This window comes from Pleurodeles waltl, chromosome 12 (assembly GCF_031143425.1).
Source record: "Pleurodeles waltl isolate 20211129_DDA chromosome 12, aPleWal1.hap1.20221129, whole genome shotgun sequence".
Classification (NCBI taxonomy): Eukaryota; Metazoa; Chordata; class Amphibia; order Caudata; family Salamandridae; genus Pleurodeles; species Pleurodeles waltl.
The window spans coordinates 531,964,495-531,981,553 of record NC_090451.1 but is presented as its reverse complement, the minus strand read 5'-3'; the positions used below and the strand labels follow the sequence as shown (position 1 = coordinate 531,981,553).

General features: G+C 51.4%; 1 protein-coding gene across 5 annotated transcripts in view; it reads left to right on the top strand.

Annotated features, from left to right (window-relative positions):
- Nucleotides 1-17,059, top strand: part of SF3B3 (splicing factor 3b subunit 3) — a 342,606-nt gene that overhangs the window by 194,939 nt on the left and 130,608 nt on the right. The window lies entirely within an intron of this gene.

Sequence of the window (17,059 nt, the reverse complement as noted above, 5' to 3'; positions counted from 1 at the left end):
GGACATCCAGTTAGCCAGGATGGCCAAAAGATTGGCTTTGGAAAAGCAGCTCCTAGCCATAGAAAGGGAAAGAAAAGAGATGGGCCTAGGTCCCATCAATGGTGGCAGCAACTTAAATAGGGTCAGAGATTCTCCTGGCATCCTAAAAATCCCCAAAGGGATTGTAACAAAATATGAAGATGGTGATGACATCACCAAATGGTTCACAGCTTTTGAGAGGGCTTGTGTAACCAGAAAAGTAAACAGATCTCACTGGGGTGCTCTCCTTTGGGAAATGTTCACTGGAAAGTGTAGGGATAGACTCCTCACACTCTCTGGAAAAGATGCAGAATCTTATGACCTCATGAAGGGTACCCTGATTGAGGGCTTTGGATTCTCCACTGAGGAGTATAGAATTAGATTCAGGGGGGCTCAAAAATCCTCGAGCCAGACCTGGGTTGATTTTGTAGACTACTCAGTCAAAACACTGGATGGTTGGTTAACTGGAAATGAAGTGTGTAACTATGTTGGGCTTTATAATTTGTTTATGAAAGAACACATTTTAAGTAACTGCTTCAATGAAAAGTTGCATCAGTATCTGGTAGACCTAGGTCCAATTTCTCCCCAAGAATTGGGAAAGAAGGCAGACCACTGGGTCAAGACTAGAGTAACCAAAACTTCCACTGGGGGTGACCAAAAGAAAGGGGTTACAAAAACTCCCCAGGAGAAAGTGGGTGACACTAGAAACAAAGAAAAAGAGTCCTCTGTAGGCCCCCAAAAACCAGAACAGGTGGGTGGGCCCCAAGACACAACCCAAAACAAAGGTGGGTACCAGGGTAAGAACTGGGATGCCACTAAGGCATGGTGCCACAACTGTAAACAGTCTGGGCACCACACCAAGGACACTTCTTGTCCCAAAAACAAACCCCAGAACAAGATTCCAGGGGTAACCAGTGTAGCCATGGGAGATGACTCCTCAGATGAGGAGGTCTTCATAGCCTTCAACTGGAAACAGGGCCCAACAGGTGAGTTGGAGATTCCAGAGGGAAGTAGACCCTTCCACCACCTACTGGTGAATGGAATCCCAACCACTGCCCTGAGAGACACTTGTGCCAGTCACACTATTGTGCATGACAGGCTGGTGCTCTCAAACCAGTACATCCCAGGTGAGACTGCCAGGGTAAGAGTTAGCCTAGACAGGGTCACTAAGAGACCTGTGGCTTTAGTGCCCATAGAAGTGGGTGGCACTCTTAGCTGGAGAAGGGTAGTAGTCAGTACAGACCTCCCCCTTGATTGTCTCCTTGGAAATGACTACCCAGAGGTTAGTCAGAGCCCAAGAGAGGAACTGGTCCAGTGCCAGTCCTCTCCCAAGGATTCTGGAAGTCCTGCCTCTGCAGTAAATGCAAGCAGACCCCAGAAGAAGAAGAAAAGAAAACAGAGTAGGAAGGGTGGACAACCTTTAGCCAAGGTTACAGCAAGCCAAGGAGATTCTGCCCCAGTAGGGGAGAACTCCAAAAATGGCCCTGATAAAGTCCAACCTGACCCACAAGAAGTCCTGGCTAGTCAGGCAACTGTTAAACCTGAGTGGGTGGCTCCTCAGCTAACAGAAGAAAGAGTGGAAGAAGGGTGTTTACTACAAGATGTGGTAACCCCCCACTCTAATACAGCAGACAGGCAACCTGAACCCAAAGAAGCCTGTAACTTAGCCCCTTCCCTTTTAGGTGAAGAGCTAAAGGTGTGGTTCTGGGCACTGACAGCTGTCAGTGGCCTCTGCTGGGTGTTAGCCTTTATGGCTGCACTATCCTTGGCATGGTGGTCTGACCCCATGCCAAATAACAAGTTAGGCCCCCTGACCCTGTTGGTCATGGTGGGGTTACTCCAGCTCTGGGTAACCTCTTTGGGTAAGCTAGGGGTGACCCTGGCTAAGATAAGATTAGCAGAGGTGGATACCTCTGACCTCAAAATAGAGAGAATGGATGAAGACATAAAAAGCACAGACAAGAGGCAGTTCAGACTAGGTCCTATCACTGTGGAAGTGGGTCAGTTCCCCAGAGGGAATGACCTGAACAGGAGGATGTAAGGCAGAGTAGGCCCTGCAACAAACCAGCCATTTCCTCTACTCTTCCTCGCCTGACAGACTAGGAAGACTCTTCCAGCGTTGGCTGAGTCTCCTGGCCTGTGGGCTGGGGGGGGCTTGTGTAAAGAAATGGCTCCCTGTTGCAGTTACCCCCCACTTTTTGCCTGATACTGATGCTGACTTGACTGAGAAGTGTGCTGGGACCCTGCTAACCAGGCCCCAGCACCAGTGTTCCTTCACCTAAAATGTACCATTGTATCCACAATTGGCACACCCTGGCATTCAGATAAGTCCCTTGTAACTGGTACTTCTAGTACCAAGGGCCCTGATGCCAAGGAAGGTCTCTAAGGGCTGCAGCATGTCTTATGCCACCCTAGAGACCCCTCACTCAGCACAGACACACTGCTTACAAGCCTGTGTGTGCTAGTGAGAACAAAATGAGTAAGTCGACATGGCACTCCCCTCAGGGTGCCATGCCAGCCTCTCACTGCCTATGCAGTATAGGTAAGACACCCCTCTAGCAGGCCTTACAGCCCTAAGGCAGGGTGCACTATACCATAGGTGAGGGTACCAGTGCATGAGCACTGTGCCCCTACAGTGTCTAAACAAAACCTTAGACATTGTAAGTGCAGGGTAGCCATAAGAGTATATGGTCTGGGAGTCTGTCAAACACGAACTCCACAGCACCATAATGGCTACACTGAAAACTGGGAAGTTTGGTATCAAACTTCTCAGCACAATAAATGCACACTGATGCCAGTGTACATTTTATTGTAAAATACACCACAGAGGGCACCTTAGAGGTGCCCCCTGAAACTTAACCGACTATCAGTGTAGGCTGACTAGTTTTAGCAGCCTGCCACAAACCGAGACATGTTGCTGGCCCCATGGGGAGAGTGCCTTTGTCACTCTGAGGCCAGTAACAAAGCCTGCACTGGGTGGAGATGCTAACACCTCTCCCAGGCAGGAATTGTCACACCTGGCGGTGAGCCTCAAAGGCTCACCTCCTTTGTGCCAACCCAGCAGGACACTCCAGCTAGTGGAGTTGCCCGCCCCCTCCGGCCAGGCCCCACTTTTGGCGGCAAGGCCGGAGAAAATAATGAGAATAACAAGGAGGAGTCACTGGCCAGTCAGGACAGCCCCTAAGGTGTCCTGAGCTGAGGTGACTCTAACTTTTAGAAATCCTCCATCTTGCAGATGGAGGATTCCCCCAATAGGGTTAGGATTGTGACCCCCTCCCCTTGGGAGGAGGCACAAAGAGGGTGTACCCACCCTCAGGGCTAGTAGCCATTGGCTACTAACCCCCCAGACCTAAACCCGCCCTTAAATTTAGTATTTAAGGGCTACCCTGAACCCTAGAAAATCAGATTCCTGCAACTACAAGAAGAAGGACTGCCTAGCTGAAAACCCCTGCAGCGGAAGACCAGAAGACGACAACTGCCTTGGCTCCAGAAACTCACCGGCCTGTCTCCTGCCTTCCAAAGATCCTGCTCCAGCGACGCCTTCCAAAGGGACCAGCGACCTCGACATCCTCTGAGGACTGCCCCTGCTTCGAAAAGACAAGAAACTCCCGAGGACAGCGGACCTGCTCCAAGAAAAGCTGCAACTTTGTTTCCAGCAGCTCCAAAGAACCCTGCAAGCTCCCCGCAAGAAGCGTGAGACTTGCAACACTGCACCCGGCGACCCCGACTCGGCTGGTGGCGATCCAACACCTCAGGAGGGACCCCAGGACTACTCTGATACTGTGAGTACCAAAACCTGTCCCCCCTGAGCCCCCACAGCGCCGCCTGCAGAGGGAATCCCGAGGCTTCCCCTGACCGCGACTCTTTGAACCTAAAGTCCCGACGCCTGGGAGAGACCCTGCACCCGCAGCCCCCAGGACCTGAAGGACCGGACTTTCACTGGAGGAGTGACCCCCAGGAGTCCCTCTCCCTCGCCCAAGTGGAGGTTTCCCCGAGGAATCCCCCCCTTGCCTGCCTGCAGCGCTGAAGAGATCCCGAGATCTCTCATAGACTAACATTGAAAACCCGACGCTTGTTTCTACACTGCACCCGGCCGCCCCCGCGCCGCTGAGGGTGAAGTTTCTGTGTGGGCTTGTGTCCCCCCCGGTGCCCTACAAAACCCCCCTGGTCTGCCCTCCGAAGACGCGGGTACTTACCTGCAAGCAGACCGGAACCGGGGCACCCCCTTCTCTCCATTCTAGCCTATGTGTTTTGGGCACCACTTTGAACTCTGCACCTGACCGGCCCTGAGCTGCTGGTGTGGTGACTTTGGGGTTGCTCTGAACCCCCAACGGTGGGCTACCTTGGACCAAGAACTGAACCCTGTAAGTGTCTTACTTACCTGGTAAAACTAACAAAAACTTACCTCCCCTAGGAACTGTGAAAATTGCACTAAGTGTCCACTTTTAAAACAGCTATTTGTGAATAACTTGAAAAGTATACATGCAATTTTGATGATTTGAAGTTCCTAAAGTACTTACCTGCAATACCTTTCGAATGAGCTATTACATGTAGAATTTGAACCTGTGGTTCTTAAAATAAACTAAGAAAAGATATTTTTCTATATAAAAACCTATTGGCTGGATTTGTCTCTGAGTGTGTGTACCTCATTTATTGTCTATGTGTATGTACAACAAATGCTTAACACTACTCCTTGGATAAGCCTACTGCTCGACCACACTACCACAAAATAGAGCATTAGTATTATCTATTTTTACCACTATTTTACCTCTAAGGGGAACCCTTGGACTCTGTGCATGCTATTCCTTACTTTGAAATAGCACATACAGAGCCAACTTCCTACAGACACTTAGTGCAATTTTCACAGTTCCTGGGGGAGGTAAGTTTTTGTTAGTTTTACCAGGTAAGTAAGACACTTACAGGGTTCAGTTCTTGGTCCAAGGTAGCCCACCGTTGGGGGTTCAGAGCAACCCCAAAGTCACCACACCAGCAGCTCAGGGCCGGTCAGGTGCAGAGTTCAAAGTGGTGCCCAAAACACATAGGCTAGAATGGAGAGAAGGGGGTGCCCCGGTTCCGGTCTGCTTGCAGGTAAGTACCCGCGTCTTCGGAGGGCAGACCAGGGGGGGTTTTGTAGGGCACCGGGGGGGACACAAGTCCACACAGAAATTTCACCCTCAGCAGCGCGGGGGCGGCCGGGTGCAGTGTAGGAACAGGCGTCGGGTTCGCAATGTTAGTCTATGAGAGATCTCGGGATCTCTTCAGCGCTGCAGGCAGGCAAGGGGGGGATTCCTCGGGGAAACCTCCACTTGGGCAAGGGAGAGGGACTCCTGGGGGTCACTTCTCCAGTGAAAGTCCGGTCCTTCAGGTCCTGGGGGCTGCGGGTGCAGGGTCTCTCCCAGGCGTCGGGACTTTAGGTTCAAAGAGTCGCGGTCAGGGGAAGCCTCGGGATTCCCTCTGCAGGCGGCGCTGTGGGGGCTCAGGGGGGACAGGTTTTGGTACTCACAGTATCAGAGTAGTCCTGGGGTCCCTCCTGAGGCGTCGGATCTCCACCAGCCGAGTCGGGGTCGCCGGGTGCAGTGTTGCAAGTCTCACGCTTCTTGCGGGGAGCTTGCAGGGTTCTTTAAAGCTGCTGGAAACAAAGTTGCAGCTTTTCTTGGAGCAGGTCCGCTGTCCTCGGGAGTTTCTTGTCTTTTCGAAGCAGGGGCAGTCCTCAGAGGATGTCGAGGTCGCTGGTCCCTTTGGAAGGCGTCGCTGGAGCAGGATCTTTGGAAGGCAGGAGACAGGCCGGTGAGTTTCTGGAGCCAAGGCAGTTGTCGTCTTCTGGTCTTCCTCTGCAGGGGTTTTCAGCTAGGCAGTCCTTCTTCTTGTAGTTGCAGGAATCTAATTTTCTAGGGTTCAGGGTAGCCCTTAAATACTAAATTTAAGGGCGTGTTTAGGTCTGGGGGGTTAGTAGCCAATGGCTACTAGCCCTGAGGGTGGGTACACCCTCTTTGTGCCTCCTCCCAAGGGGAGGGGGTCACAATCCTAACCCTATTGGGGGAATCCTCCATCTGCAAGATGGAGGATTTCTAAAAGTTAGAGTCACCTCAGCTCAGGACACCTTAGGGGCTGTCCTGACTGGCCAGTGACTCCTCCTTGTTATTCTCATTATTTTCTCCGGCCTTGCCGCCAAAAGTGGGGCCTGGCCGGAGGGGGCGGGCAACTCCACTAGCTGGAGTGTCCTGCTGGGTTGGCACAAAGGAGGTGAGCCTTTGAGGCTCACCGCCAGGTGTGACAATTCCGGCCTGGGAGAGGTGTTAGCATCTCCACCCAGTGCAGGCTTTGTTACTGGCCTCAGAGTGACAAAGGCACTCTCCCCATGGGGCCAGCAACATGTCTCGGTTTGTGGCAGGCTGCTAAAACTAGTCAGCCTACACAGATAGTCGGTTAAGTTTCAGGGGGCACCTCTAAGGTGCCCTCTGGGGTGTATTTTACAATAAGATGTACACTGGCATCAGTGTGCATTTATTGTGCTGAGAAGTTTGATACCAAACTTCCCAGTTTTCAGTGTAGCCATTATGGTGCTGTGGAGTTCGTGTAAAACAGACTCCCAGACCATATACTCTTATGGCTACCCTGCACTTACAATGTCTAAGGTTTTGTTTAGACACTGTAGGGGCACAGTGCTCATGCACTGGTACCCTCACCTATGGTATAGTGCACCCTGCCTTAGGGCTGTAAGGCCTGCTAGAGGGGTGTCTTACCTATACTGCATAGGCAGTGAGAGGCTGGCATGGCACCCTGAGGGGAGTGCCATGTCGACTTACTCATTTTGTTCTCACTAGCACACACAGGCTTGTAAGCAGTGTGTCTGTGCTGAGTGAGGGGTCTCTAGGGTGGCATAAGACATGCTGCAGCCCTTAGAGACCTTTCTTGGCATCAGGGCCCTTGGTACTAGAAGTACCAGTTACAAGGGACTTATCTGAATGCCAGGGTGTGCCAATTGTGGATACAATGGTACATTTTAGGTGAAGGAACACTGGTGCTGGGGCCTGGTTAGCAGGGTCCCAGCACACTTCTCAGTCAAGTCAGCATCAGTATCAGGCAAAAAGTGGGGGGTAACTGCAACAGGGAGCCATTTCTTTACAGTCTGCTTGCAGGTAAGTACCCGCGTCTTCGGAGGGCAGACCAGGGGGGTTTTGTAGGGCACCGGGGGGGACACAAGCCCACACAGAAATTTCACCCTCAGCAGCGCGGGGGCGGCCGGGTGCAGTGTAGAAACAAGCGTCGGGGTCGCAATGTTAGTCTATGAGAGATCTCGGGATCTCTTCGGCGCTGCAGGCAGGCAAGGGGGGGGTTCCTCGGGGAAACCTCCACTTGGGCAAGGGAGAGGGACTCCTGGGGGTCACTTCTCCAGTGAAAGTCCGGTCCTTCAGGTCCTGGGGGCTGCGGGTGCAGGGTCTCTCCCAGGCGTCGGGACTTAGGATTCAAAGAGTCGCGGTCAGTGGAAGCCTCGGGATTCCCTCTGCAGGCGGCGCTGTGGGGGCTCAGGGGGGACAGGTTTTGGTACTCACAGTATCAGAGTAGTCCTGGGGTCCCTCCTGAGGTGTTGGATCTCCACCAGCCGAGTCGGGGTCGCCGGGTGCAGTGTTGCAAGTCTCACGCTTCTTGCGGGGAGCTTGCAGGGTTCTTTCAAAGCTGCGGGAAACAAAGTTGCAGCCTTTCTTGGAGCAGGTCCGCTGTCCTCGGGAGTTTCTTGTCTTTTTGAAGCAGGGGCAGTCCTCAGGGGATGTCGAGGTCGCTGGTCCCTTTGGAAGGCGTCGCTGGAGCAGGATCTTTGGAAGGCAGGAGACAGGCCGGTGAGTTTCTGGAGCCAAGTCAGTTGTCGTCTTCTGGTCTTCCTCTGCAGGGGTTTTCAGCTAGGCAGTCCTTCTTCTTGTAGTTGCAGGAATCTGATTTTCTAGGGTTCAGGGTAGCCCTTAAATACTAAATTTAAGGGCGTGTTTAGGTCTGGGGGGTTAGTAGCCAATGGCTACTAGCCCTGAGGGTGGGTACACCCTCTTTGTGCCTCCTCCCAAGGGGAGGGGGTCACAATCCTAACCCTATTGGGGGAATCCTCCATCTGCAAGATGGAGGATTTCTAAAAGTCAGAGTCACCTCAGCTCAGGACACCTTAGGGGCTGTCCTGACTGGCCAGTGACTCCTCCTTGTAGCTTTCTTTGTTCCCTCCAGCCTTGCCGCCAAAAGTGGGGGCCGTGGCCGGAGGGGGCGGGCAACTCCACTAAGCTGGAGTGCCCTGCTGGGCTGTGACAAAGGGGTGAGCCTTTGAGGCTCACCGCCAGGTGTCACAGCTCCTGCCTGGGGGAGGTGTTAGCATCTCCACCCAGTGCAGGCTTTGTTACTGGCCTCAGAGTGACAAAGGCACTCTCCCCATGGGGCCAGCAACATGTCTCTGGTGTGGCAGGCTGCTGGAACTAGTCAGCCTACACAGACAGTCGGTTAAGTTTCAGGGGGCACCTCTAAGGTGCCCTCTGGGGTGTGTTTTGCAATAAAATGTACACTGGCATCAGTGTGCATTTATTGTGCTGAGAAGTTTGATACCAAACTTCCCAGTTTTCAGTGTAGCCATTATGGTGCTGTGGAGTTCGTGTTTGACAGACTCCCAGACCATATACTCTTATGGCTACCCTGCACTTACAATGTCTAAGGTTTTGTTTAGACACTGTAGGGGTACCATGCTCATGCACTGGTACCCTCACCTATGGTATAGTGCACCCTGCCTTAGGGCTGTAAGGCCTGCTAGAGGGGTGTCTTACCTATACTGCATAGGCAGTGAGAGGCTGGCATGGCACCCTGAGGGGAGTGCCATGTCGACTTACTCATTTTGTTCTCACTAGCACACACAGGCTTGTAAGCAGTGTGCCTGTGCTGAGTGAGGGGTCTCTAGGGTGGCATAAGACATGCTGCAGCCCTTAGAGACCTTCCTTGGCATCAGGGCCCTTGGTACTAGAAGTACCAGTTACAAGGGACTTATCTGAATGCCAGGGTGTGCCAATTGTGGATACAATGGTACATTTTAGGTGAAGGAACACTGGTGCTGGGGCCTGGTTAGCAGGGTCCCAGCACTCTTCTCAGTCAAGTCAGCATCAGTATCAGGCAAAAAGTGGGGGGTAACTGCAACAGGGAGCCATTTCTTTACATTAGTTATAGTAAATTACATTGCCAATTAACTATTTGTAGTATTTGGATTTAAGATCACCTATTGCTGCCAAGTAGCTCCATGTTGTTAGATTTTTATCCTTGGCGTGGTCTCCCTTATCTTTTTGCCTGTTTACCAGGTTTTTGGTGTGTGCTGGACTCTGATTTTGCTGTTTTTGTTACTCTGGGCACTTTACCACTGCTAACCAGTGCTAAAGTGCAAGTGCTCCTTTACAAAATGCGTATGTAATTGGCTTATCCATGATTGACATATTTGATTTATTAGTAAGTCCATAGTACAGTGGCTCCAGAGGTGCCCAAGGCCTGTAAATCAAATGCTACTAGTGGGCCTGCAACACTGGCTGTGCCACCCACATAAGTAGCTCTGTAATCATGTCGCAGACCTGCCACTGGAGTGTCTGTGTGTGCAGTTTTAACTGTAAATTCGACTTGGTAAGTGTACCCACTTGCCAGGCCTAAACCTTCCCTTTTCTTACATGTCAGACACCCCTAAGGTAGGCCCTAGGTAGCCCCAAGGGCAGGGTGCAGTGTATGGTTAAGGTAGGACATATAGTAATGTGTTTCATATGTCCTGACAGTGAATTATTGCTAAATTCGTTTTTCACTGTTGCAAGGCCTGGCCCTCTCATAGGTTAACATGGGGGGCTACCTTTAAATCTGATTAAAGTGTAGATTTCCTTTGGGAGCAGATGGACATGTGGAATTTGGGGTCTCTGAGCTCACAATTTAAAAATACATTGTTTAGTAAAGTTGATTTTGAGATTGTGTATTTGAAAATGCCACTTTTAGAAAGTGCCATTTTCTTGCTTATACCCTTTCTGTGACCCTGCCTGTTTGTGGATTCCCTGTCTGGGTCAGTTTGACAGTTGGGCTGGTTGCACCTCACACTAGACAGTGACATAAAGGGAGCTGGGGTGTAGTCTGCATATCCTGATGAGCCATCTGTGCTAGGAGGGAGGGGAGAAGTGGTCTCTCACACCTGAAAGGGCTGTGCCGGCCCTCACACAATGCAGTCTCCAACCCCCTGGTGAGTGTCTGGGGCCTGGCCTGGGCAAGGCAGGATTTCACATTCAAGAGAGACTTTGCTTTGAAGTAGGCCTACTTCAAAGGAGAAAATAGGTATAAGAAGGGCACCCAAAACCAGACTTTAGAACACTTCTGGAAACCAAGAGGAACCTCTGCCTGGAGAAGAGCTGAGGAAGAAGGGAGCTGCCCTGCCTGTGACTGCGCTTTGTGGAGCCCTCCTGCAGTTGCTGCTTCTGCCTGTGTTTCAGTACAAAGACTGGACTTTGTGTTGCCTTCCTTCTTGTGAAGAACTCTCCAAGGGCTTGCCTCCTTTTGTTTGAAGTCTCAGGGACAACAAAGACTTCTCTCTGCCAGCACCTGGAGTCTCTGGAGAGACTCCTACTCTGCCAAGTGGTGCACATCCAGTTCCTGGGACCCTGAAAGGAGAAGCTTGTAGCCCAAGTGTGAGAAATCCACGCACCGACCGCCGTGCGGGGGAAAAGATCAACCCGACTCTGATCTGCGGCTGAAAAATCGACACTTGCCTGCAACGTGACCGGAAGATCAACACCCGCAGCTGGAGGAATGACGCGCAGCACCGCTGACAGAGGCTGGTGAGATTGCAACCCGCGCTGCGTGGTTTTCGGATCATCGTGCAGCAGGATTTCCGACGCAAACATCGTTTGGCGTGCAAAAACAACGCAAGGCTTGCCCGGACCCGAGAGTGCGGTTCGAATCGACGCATCACTCTCCTGTGGAGAGGAGAAACGACGCACGACGACTCGACTGAAGAAGAAACGATGCAAGGTCTCACTTGTGAGTGATAACGATGCATCGCAAGCTCTTTTTGACGCACACTGGCCCGTGCAGTGTTATTTTTGGCGCTCGCAAGGTACATTTTTACGCTAATAGTGTTAGTGTGTGTTTAACATTACATGAAGACTCTTTTTGCATTTTAATTGATAACTTGACTTGTGTATTGGGGATTTTTTTGTCGTTTTGGTCTGTTGCCATTTTGCAGTATTATCACTAAGTTGCTGTGTGTGTTTTACAAATACTTTACACCTAGCACTCTGAAGTTAAGCCTACTGCTCGTACCAAGCTACCAGGTGGGTAAGCAGGAGTTAGCTGAGGGTGATTCTCTTTTATCCTGACTAGAGTGAGGGTCCTTGCTTGGACAGGGGGTACCTGACTGCCAACCAACGACCCCATTTCTAACACTTCAAGTGAACTTATCCTGGCCTTTTTTCCTTAACCAGTGCTGTGTTCTGGGACATGTAGTTTTGATTTAATCGCTGTAAGAAATGGTGAAAAAAATATCAGCACCCAGAGTGGTGTTGGCTTAAAAGCCACATTTGCTTAAAGGTGTCCTGCATGATATGAGCCCTTCTTGCAGTGATTGCATTAACAACGTTTAATGAAGTTTGAGCATTTTAGTTTTATTCATTTACATAAAGTTGAAATATCCGCAAAATAGTTCGAGAATATTTATTTCATTTTTTTTAGCCACATCTTTGACCCTGACCCCACAGTCGCTGGCACCGCCCACACTGTATTCATGAACACAGTTCACTGACATTGTCCTGTCTTAGTAGCAAGGAAACTTTGTTGTGCCTTTTTAAATGCATTTTATTTCACACATTGTAAGGAAATGCCTCCTTGGCATGGTTGCCCCCTGACTTTTTGCCTTTGCTGATGCTATGTTTACAATTGAAAGTGTGCTGAGGCCTGCTAACCAGGCCCCAGCACCAGTGTTCTTTCCCTAACCTGTACTTTTGTATCCACAATTGGCAGACCCTGGCATCCAGATAAGTCCCTTGTAACTGGTACTCCTAGTACCAAGGGCCCTGATGCCAAGGAAGGTCTCTAAGGGCTGCAGCATGTCTTATGCCACCCTGGAGACCTCTCACTCAGCACAGACACACTGCTTGCCAGCTTGTGTGTGCTAGTGAGGACAAAACGAGTAAGTCGACATGGCACTCCCCTCAGGGTGCCATGCCAGCCTCTCACTGCCTATGCAGTATAGGTAAGCCACCCCTCTAGCAGGCCTTACAGCCCTAAGGCAGGGTGCACTATACCATAGGTGAGGGTACCAGTGCATGAGCATGATACCCCTACAGTGTCTAAACAAAACCTTAGACATTGTAAGTGCAGGGTAGCCATAAGAGTATATGGTCTGGGAGTCTGTCAAACACGAACTCCACAGCACCATAATGGCTACACTGAAAACTGGGAAGTTTGGTATCAAACTTCTCAGCACAATAAATGTACACTGATGCCAGTGTACATTTTATTGTAAAATACACCACAGAGGGCACCTTAGAGGTGCCCCCTGAAACTTAACCGACTGTCTGTGTAGGCTGACTAGTTCCAGCAGCCTGCCACACCAGAGACATGTTGCTGGCCCCATGGGGAGAGTGCCTTTGTCACTCTGAGGCCAGTAACAAAGCCTGCACTGGGTGGAGATGCTAACACCTCCCCCAGGCAGGAGCTGTAACACCTGGCGGTGAGCCTCAAAGGCTCACCCCTTTGTCACAGCCCAGCAGGGCACTCCAGCTTAGTGGAGTTGCCCGCCCCCTCCGGCCACGGCCCCCACTTTTGGCGGCAAGGCTGGAGGGAACAAAGAAAGCAACAAGGAGGAGTCACTGGCCAGTCAGGACAGCCCCTAAGGTGTCCTGAGCTGAGGTGACTCTGACTTTTAGAAATCCTCCATCTTGCAGATGGAGGATTCCCCCAATAGGGTTAGGATTGTGACCCCCTCCCCTTGGGAGGAGGCACAAAGAGGGTGTACCCACCCTCAGGGCTAGTAGCCATTGGCTACTAACCCCCCAGACCTAAACACGCCCTTAAATTTAGTATTTAAGGGCTACCCTGAACCCTAGAAAATTAGATTCCTGCAACTACAAGAAGGACTGCCTAGCTGAAACCCCTGCAGAGGAAGACCAGAAGACGACTACTGCCTTGGCTCCAGAAACTCACCGGCCTGTCTCCTGCCTTCCAAAGATCCTGCTCCAGCGACGCCTTCCAAAGGGACCAGCGACCTCGACATCCTCTGAGGACTGCCCCTGCTTCGAAAAGACAAGAAACTCCCGAGGACAGCGGACCTGCTCCAAGAAAGGCTGCAACTTTGTTTCCAGCAGCTTTTAAAGAACCCTGCAAGCTCCCCGCAAGAAGCGTGAGACTTGCAACACTGCACCCGGCGACCCCGACTCGGCTGGTGGAGATCCAACACCTCAGGAGGGACCCCAGGACTACTCTGATACTGTGAGTACCAAAACCTGTCCCCCCTGAGCCCCCACAGCGCCGCCTGCAGAGGGAATCCCGAGGCTTCCCCTGACCGCGACTCTTTGAATCCTAAGTCCCGACGCCTGGGAGAGACCCTGCACCCGCAGCCCCCAGGACCTGAAGGACCGGACTTTCACTGGAGAAGTGACCCCCAGGAGTCCCTCTCCCTTGCCCAAGTGGAGGTTTCCCCGAGGAACCCCCCCCTTGCCTGCCTACAGCGCTGAAGAGATCCCGAGATCTCTCATAGACTAACATTGCGAACCCGACGCCTGTTCCTACACTGCACCCGGCCGCCCCCGCGCTGCTGAGGGTGAAATTTCTGTGTGGGCTTGTGTCCCCCCCGGTGCCCTACAAAACCCCCCCTGGTCTGCCCTCCGAAGACGCGGATGTTTACCTGCAAGCAGACCGGAACCGGGGCACCCCCTTCTCTCCATTCTAGCCTATGTGTTTTGGGCACCACTTTGAACTCTGCACCTGACCGGCCCTGAGCTGCTGGTGTGGTGACTTTGGGGTTGCTCTGAACCCCCAACGGTGGGCTACCTTGGACCAAGAACTAAGCCCTGTAAGTGTCTTACTTACCTGGTTAACCTAACAAATACTTACCTCCCCTAGGAACTGTGAAAATTGCACTGTGTCCACTTTTAAAACAGCTATTTGTGAATAACTTGAAAAGTATACATGCAATTTTGATGATTTGAAGTTCCTAAAGTACTTACCTGCAATACCTTTCGAATGAGATATTACATGTAGAATTTGAACCTGTGGTTCTTAAAATAAACTAAGAAAAGATATTTTTCTATAACAAAACCTATTGGCTGGATTTGTCTCTGAGTGTGTGTACCTCATTTATTGTCTGTGTATGTACAACAAATGCTTAACACTACTCCTTGGATAAGCCTACTGCTCGACCACACTACCATAAAATAGAGCATTAGTATTATCTCTTTTTACCACTATTTTACCTCTAAGGGGAACCCTTGGACTCTGTGCATGCTATTCCTTACTTTGAAATAGGACATACAGAGCCAACTTCCTACACACATTTTTACATTCCTCTGACAAAAAGCAAACTACAGTCCAGTTGAAAGATCCCACATTCAGGTGCCTCCTTGCTCATCCCATGGCAGTGTTTTATTGCCCGCATATTTACACAGACATGGAAAGAAGTAAAAAAAAAAAAAAACTGCAGAATATATACAGCAGGGTGGCAAGCTTGTGCTCTTAAACTCTATAGACACTGCAGACAGGTCTGGCCTTCTCGCTCTCCCCTACCCCTAGGAAATCCGGTGAAGGAACACAGATGAGTAGGAAAAGAAGTGAGTGTAAGCCAAGTCCCTCCTGACCATAACCGCATTGTTTCAAGCACATCTTTTGTTTGCAGTAAAGAGATGCTGCTTGGCTGCCATGGCCAGCGTGCATTAACTGAAAATAGAATCGGTAAACAAAGCTTCACCGTTTTTTTTGTGGCTCCCTAGCATGAAATTGTAGGCATCAAGCTTCTGAATCAATTTCTCGTTGTAAGAAAGTGCCCTCTTTCTTGGCATGGTTACCCCCATTTTATGCCTGCTGTCCGTGTGTTTGACTGACTGTGTTCACTGGGATCCTGCTAACCAGGACCCCAGTGAGTATGCTCTCTCCTCTAAATTTGGTTGCTACTAACCTTTTCTCCCCACAATTGGCATACTGGTCCCCCCATATAAGTCACTAATATATGGTACCTGAGTACCCAGGGTATAGGGGATCCCTTTGGGCTGCAGCCATTAGTCTGCCACCCATAGAGAGCCCATGCAAAGGGTTCTGCAGGTCTGCCATTGCAGTCTATGTGAACCGTGTGCAAGTCACCCCTATGGTAGGCCCTCTCAGCCCAGACGGCAGGGTGCAGGTACCTGTGTGTTAGGGCAACCCTTCACTAGCAGAGGTGCCCCACAAACTCCAGCCCCGTCTTACGGGACTTCATGAGTTTGGGGATGCCATTTTATGGGTGTACTGGACATATATCACTACCTATGTCCAGCTAAATAATGGTAACTCTGAACCTGGGCATGTTTGGTATCAAACATGTCGGAATCATACACCAATACTGTTGCAAGTATTGGAAGTATGATTCCATGCACTCTGGGGCCTCCTTAGAGGACCCCCAGCATTGCTACCACCAGTCTTGCAGGGTTTTCCAGGCAGCCCAGCTGCTGCCACCGTCAGACAGGTTTCTGCTCTCCTGCTGCTTGATCTGATCAACCCAGCAAAGCAGAACAAAGGATTACCTTTGGGAGGGAGGTAACACCCTCTCCTTAGGAAATAGGTGTGACTAGAGTGGGAGGGGTAGCCTGCCCAAACCACTGGTTTTGCTTTGAAGGGCACATTTGGTGCCCTCCGTGCATAAACAAGTCAGCACTGGTTCAGGAACCCCCAGTCCCTGCTCTGGCGTGAAACTGGACAAAGGAAAGGGGAGTGACCGCTCCCCTGTCGGTACCCAAAGCTCCTCCAGAGGGTCCTTGGGTTCTGTCTTCTTGATTCCATGGTTGGCAGGGAAATCTGGGAGCATCTGAGTGGCCAGGCCAGGCAGGTAACGTCAGAGGCACCCTCTGATAGGTAGTTACCTGGTTAGGTGACCAAGCTCCCTCTTTGGGTTATATAGGGTCTTCCTCTGGGGTGGGTCCTCAGATTTGGCTTGCAAGATTCCTGCAGGACCCCTCTGCAACCTCTGCTTTGCCTTCTGGCCTCCGGAACCGTCACTGGGCCCTCCAGGAACCTACAAGCTGCAGATCCACAAGGAAGACTGTTCTGCAACATTGTATCCAGAATTCCTGTCAGCTTTGCAACATTTCCCTGGCCATGCATCTTCAGAAGACTGCAACTCTTCAGCCTGCCCAAGAAGAAGAAGCAATCTCCCTTGGGGTGAAGGCATTACTCCCCTGCATCCGCAGGTACCGGACTCATTCGACGACCGGCTGCGGGGATCTCCGCGCATCCTGAGTGGCATGGGTCCTGCATCATGGGTGGTCTGGATAGTCTCCCTTGGTCCTCTCTACCAGCTGTCGCACTTTGGTGGTGGTCAGTCCTTTCCACTCCACGCAAGACAGCATCCCCGTGCACCACGTCCTTTGCAGCTGCCAAGGCTTGTTTGCTTCACTTCCAAGGGGAACTTCAGGCAACTTGTAGCTCCAGCCCCCAGCACTCCCTCCTGCAAATCCTGGGCCTCGGCGTGCTCCGGCGACGTGGGAGCAACATCTGTGGTGCTGCGTGGGCTGCTTCAGCGACTTCTGTGTCCCTGTCCTGTGGGCCACCTGTGGGTGCTGCCTCTGCTCCTGTGGGCCTTCTGCGACGCGGAGGGTCCCCCGAGACTCCCCTTCCTGGGTAGACTCCTCTTGGACCTTGCTGGTCCCCGGCAGCCCTTTTTCCTCCAGCTGCAAATTTGCCTTTGCCAAGGCTTGTTGGTGGAAATCGTTCACCGACACCCATCTGCAATCCAGCTTCCAGCGCGGGACACCTTTTGCACGCATCAGGAACTCTTCTCCAGCTTCTGTGCTGCAGTGCTGACCTGTCTTCCTTCCTC